Source organism: Sarcophilus harrisii, chromosome 3 (genome assembly GCF_902635505.1).
Source record: "Sarcophilus harrisii chromosome 3, mSarHar1.11, whole genome shotgun sequence".
Taxonomy (NCBI): Eukaryota; Metazoa; Chordata; class Mammalia; order Dasyuromorphia; family Dasyuridae; genus Sarcophilus; species Sarcophilus harrisii.
The window spans coordinates 546,051,577-546,057,099 of record NC_045428.1 but is presented as its reverse complement, the minus strand read 5'-3'; positions in this window follow the sequence as shown (position 1 = coordinate 546,057,099).

The following is a 5,523-nucleotide window of genomic DNA, read 5'->3' as shown; positions in this document are numbered from 1 at the left end:
CAGCAAGTGATAAAACCTGTACTTAAATCACAGTCTTTTAAATCTCATGTTCTTTCTACTCCAACATGATGTTTTATCCCAACCATACTTATTGTCTTCCCAAAAAGCTCTTCCAAATTTCCATTCTTTTTTTTTGGCAAGGCAATCAGGGTTAAGTGACTTGCCCAGGGTCACACAGCTAGGAAGTGTCAGGTTCTGAGACCACATTTGAACTCAGGTTCTCCTGATTCCAGGGCTGGTGCTTGATCCATTGCAGCACTTAACTGCTCCCAATTTTTCTTAATTCCAATGAAGGGACCAAATCTTAATGTTATCCTTGATCCTTCCAGAAGAGGAGTTTTCCGCCATTTTTGAACATGGGACGTATGATATGGGGGGGGGCAGTATGTTTTATACATATTAAGGGGAAACATGTAATGGGTGTAAGATTGTAACCTAGAAGAAATGGACCAATCCATTCTCTGAAGGGAGGGGCTATGCCACATTAGCAAGTATAAAAGTTCTCCCACTTATGTGCTCAATGCTCCCTCTTCCTGAAGAGGAGTGGGGCTCACTTCTAGCCAGGAACATTAAGAGAATTCCTTAACCTTCTCTATAAATTTTCCTGGATATCTGATTTTCAATATCAAGAATGTTATTTCTAACAAAGAAAGAAACTAGGAACTACAATACTGCATGTGATATAATTGAAAAACAGCTGGAAGAGGTTAATTAATTTCCCCCAGGTCCCATAGATGGGATGTATCATAATCAAGATTTGAACACAGATCTTCCTAACTTTGATACTATCTATTATACCATGATGCTTTATCATGGGAGTGAGAGCATAGGGTTTATTTTTATGTATCCTCTGTCAAAAGATTAGTCTATTTGCCTAGAGTGTGGAGGGTGTAAAGATGAATATTATAATATTTTGTTGTTTAGTCATTATGTCCAACTCTTTGTGGCTCCTTTTGGGATTTTCTTGGCAAAGATATTAGAATGGTTTGCCATTTCCTTCTCCAGCTAGTTTTCCAAATGAGGAAACTGGAAAACAACTTGCCCAGGGTCACATAGCTAGTATGTGTCTGATATCAGATTTGAACTTAAGAAGATGAATCTTCTCCAGGCTCTTTGCTTTATCCACTGTGCCACCTAGCTACCCTGGCATAATATAGGGCTACAAATAGCCTGGTACCAAGATGTGAAGAGCCTTAAATGACAGAATAATCCAGATTGAATTTCATTTTATAGGCAATGAGGAACCCGGAGAGATATCTGAGCTAGGAAATTAGGTAGCTAGAAGTGAACTTTGTGAAGGAGATGCGAAAATTGGATTGGAGAGAGAGAATGACTTAGCTAGGGAGATCAGATAAGAGGCTAATAATTATCAGGAAATGTATGATGTGGTCCTGGGAGGGAAGCAATGAGAGAGAAGGAACCAGATGTTATGAAAGTAGAATCATCATGGCTTGTCAAGTAATCACTTGAATATGCAGAGAGAACTGAGAGAGAGGAAGGATCAAGGGTAACACTAAGGTTTGGTACCTTCATTGGAAACAGGAAAAATTAGAGGCAGTTAAGTGCTGCAGTGGATCAAGCACCAGCCCTGGAGTCAGGAGGACCTGAGTTCAAATATGGTCTCAGAACTTGACACTTCCTAGCTGTGTGACCCTGGGCAAGTCACTTAACCCTGATTGCCTTGCACCCCAAAAAATGGAAATTTGGAAGAGTTTTTTGGGAAGAAAATAAGTGTGATTGGGGTAAAACATATATTAGAGTGGAAAGAACATGCGATTTAAGAGTTAGAAGACTGTGATTTAAGTATAGGTTTCATCACTTGCTGTTTACATACCTGAGCGGGTCACTTTCCCCACTTTGTGCCTCATTTGCAAAGTGGGGAATAATAATATCTTCACTGCATAAGCCTATTTTGGGGAACAAAAGAGATAAATATACATAAAGACATAATCTATAGAAATCCAAAGGAAGGGTAAGGAAGATGCCAGGATGAAAGTCCTCTGGGGATTCAGCTCAGAAGAGGTGGGAAACATTTCAAGAATAAAAGCACAAAGAAACAATTCTGATGAGTGGGGGAAAGGCTAGTTGTCTGAACCCCCACCCCCACCCCTCCCGTGCGGTTGCCCAGGGAACTCAGCAGCAAACGCCTCTTTTTAAAAGCTGTCTTTAGAAGATGGAGACAAGGACAGATAATAGAGGCTGAATATAAAAGGAATCGAGCTGCTATCAGGATAGTGTCAAGAACGCAGGAACGAGCTCCAGTTGACGAGGAAGGCTAACGCCAGAAAATCTCCCCATGCGGGAGGCCTGGACAGCGTCCCCACACTTCCTTGGAAGCGAGCGAACCCAATGGGCCATTCAGCCAGCGGCCCTCGGGTCTCCGGAGAAGTCACCGGTGATTCATGTGGGAGGTTTGGGGGTTCAGCTCCTGGTGCCGCTACTTTCTCACTCCCGGCCCAGTCTCCACCCTAACTCTCCCCCATGGCTTCTCCATGCCGGCGCTCCTCAGCTGGGCTCTGATCGCTCCTTGGGGCTCGTTGGCTGCAAGGCTACAGTGACTCCATATAACCACAAGCAGGCTGGGCCCACCAAGAAAGTCCCACCCTTCTCGCTTCTCTGCTTAGGGATTTCTCCTCCGCTCCCAGGACCTGCGCAGCCTACTGAGATAGCACATTGGAATCAGGGAGCTCTGCCTTCAGAACCCGCTCCTTAGAGGGGCGACCTTGGGCAAGTCACTTTGTAATGATTCAGCCTTATGCAATCAAGTCTGACTCTTCATAACCCCCCCCCCCCATTGGGCTTTTCTTGGCAAAAATATGGAGTGGTTCGCCGTTTCCTTCTCTAGCTCATTTTACAGCTGAGGAAACTGAGGCAAACAGGATCACACAGCTATTAAGAGTCTAAGGATCGGAACTCAGGAAGATGAGTCTTCCTGACTTCAGACCCGGTGTTCCACGGTGCACTATGGTAGCCCCTAGCTAGCTTTTGACAAGTCACTAATACCGCCTCCGCCCCCGCCTTTAAATCTTAGTTTCTTCAACTATAAAAACAAGAAGATCAAACTTAACCTCTTGGGTCTTGCGCATCTGTACATCTGTGATCCTGGGAGCGCTGGGACCTCCGTGTGAGGTGGTCTGTGATCTTGTCTTCCGTGACCCCCTCTTTTACCTGCTTCTCTTTTCTCTGGATTTATTCAGCCATCCACAACTAGAAAACTTAGCTTGCTTTTAGCCTAGGGGGCAATACAATGACCCTTAGGTCCACGGCCCTTTTATCTGCCATTTTATGGTGTTTACATCAGATGAAAAGTTACTAATACAATCACAATAGCTCAGAGTCCCTCTCAGCACTGAAATGCCACTTTTCAAAAGTACAATCCAGCTTGCTCCTGTCATCATTTCCCATGTAGTTTCTTCTATTCTTTTCATCTCCTTTTTTTTCTCAGCTTTTGAGACGGAGCCAAGTATAAGCACAGGGCCAATGGTTCACCAGATAGGGGCATGGATGGAAACCCAGCTGTATTTTGGCTTAGTTTTCTCGGCCAAGAAGAATAACCTCTGGACTAGAAAATATAGCTAATAGGAAATGGATATTCAAGATCAGTAAGAGAGCACCTAAACTGCCTTTAAGGAACTCAAGTCTACAGGCTCAGATGAATCATATCCTTAAGTACTAAAAGAATTAGCAAATGAGTTTGTTGACCCATCGGCAGTAATGACTGAAAGATATTGGAGAACAGAAGACATCACAGGTGGAAAGAGAACAAACACACCTTTTCTTTTCTTTCTTTCTTTTTTGGAGGTGATAAGGATTAAATGACTTGCTCCGGGGTCTCACAGCTAATAGATTTCTAAGGTCATATTTGAACCCAGGGCCTGGTGCTCTTTCTGCTGCGCCAAGTTGCTGACCCATACTTTTGCTCTTCAAGAAAAAGAGAATAAAAACCTGCAAATTCCAGGTCAGTGAACTTGACTGATTCCTAGCAAAAAATCTGAATTGTATTATCATTTGACTGATTTTTTTTTTACAGAAGCCTTTTGTTTTTCATCATACTTTTATTTTCAAATTTTGAGACTGGGTATGTCTGGCACATAACAGGCACATAATCCTTCTAATAGTAGGCAATTAAATGCTTGCTCCCTTTTCCCTTCTTTATCTTGCCCGGGCTCAGGATACACAGTGGCTGCTTACAGGCCTGATCTTGGTACTGATCTGCTCAGAATCTTTTACCTAATCTGTTTCTGACCCAGTCTGGCTCATCCCTCCTTTGGCAGTCTGGTGGCCCTTTTCTTCCTGGGGGGTTCGCCATGTTGGTATGAGACTTAGTAAGGAAACATGATCAGCCTTAGTCCTATTGCACTTCAAAGCTCATGAGCTCCAATGATCCAGTGGCTTCAGCCTTCCTCAGTAGCCAGAATTACTGCCACTAAGCCCAGACACACTAATTTCTGAATGAATATGCATCGCCTGCCTCTCTTACTCAGCCAGCCTTCCTTGGTGGTGATTAAAAAAAGAAATAGAAAAAAACACATTTCAGCAAAACCAACAAACATATCAATCAAGCCTGATAGTATAAGCAATGGGCCCCATCCATTGTTTCCCGACTTCTCGCATTGAAGGAGAGAGATTAATTTTTTCAACTCTCCTCTGGATTCATGCTTGCTCATCATAATTACACAGAGTTTTGTTTCATTTGCTTGTTTTGTCTTTTTTTACATTGTTATAATTATTATGTATAGTGGTTTCCTAGCTTTCTTCTTCATTCATCTCAGACTTCCTACATTTCTCTGAATTCTTTACATTCATTGATTCTGATGGCATCGGACTCCTTTACATTCTTATACCAAATTTTGTTCAGATATCCCCAGAGCAATGAGCGCCTATCTTCCAGTGTCCAGTTCAAGGTTACTGCAGAGGATGCTGTTATAAATATTTTGGCATTTCTGTGTTTGATCTCTTTGGGATATATGAGCAGGGAGGAGAGAACTGGCTCAAAGGATAAAAAATTGCAGTGGATATACAATATTTTTTTCCCTCAGTGGTATTTTATTTTTCCAAATTCACGTGAAGATAATTTTCAACATTCATTTTTGTAAGACTTTTGTGTTCCAAGTTTTTCTTTCTCTCTTCTATATCTCCCCCCCCCAAGACAGCAAGCAATCTGATATAGGTTAAATATGTACAATCCTTTTAAATATACTTCAATATTTGTCATATTGTACAAGAAAAAAATCAGACCGAAAAGGGGAAAAAAACATGAGAAAGAAACAAACAAAAAAGATGAAAATAGTATGCTTTGATCCACAGTCTCCATGGTTCTTTCTCTGGATATGGATGGCCCCTTCCATCCTGAATGTATTGGAATTATCTTGAATCACTACATTATCGAGAAGAGCCAAGTCCATCACAGCTGATCATCACATAATCTTGTTGTTGCCGTGTATGATGTTCTCTTGGTTCTGCTCACTTCACTCAGCATCTTTCATGTAAGTCTCTCCAAACTTTTTTGAAATCAGCCTGCTT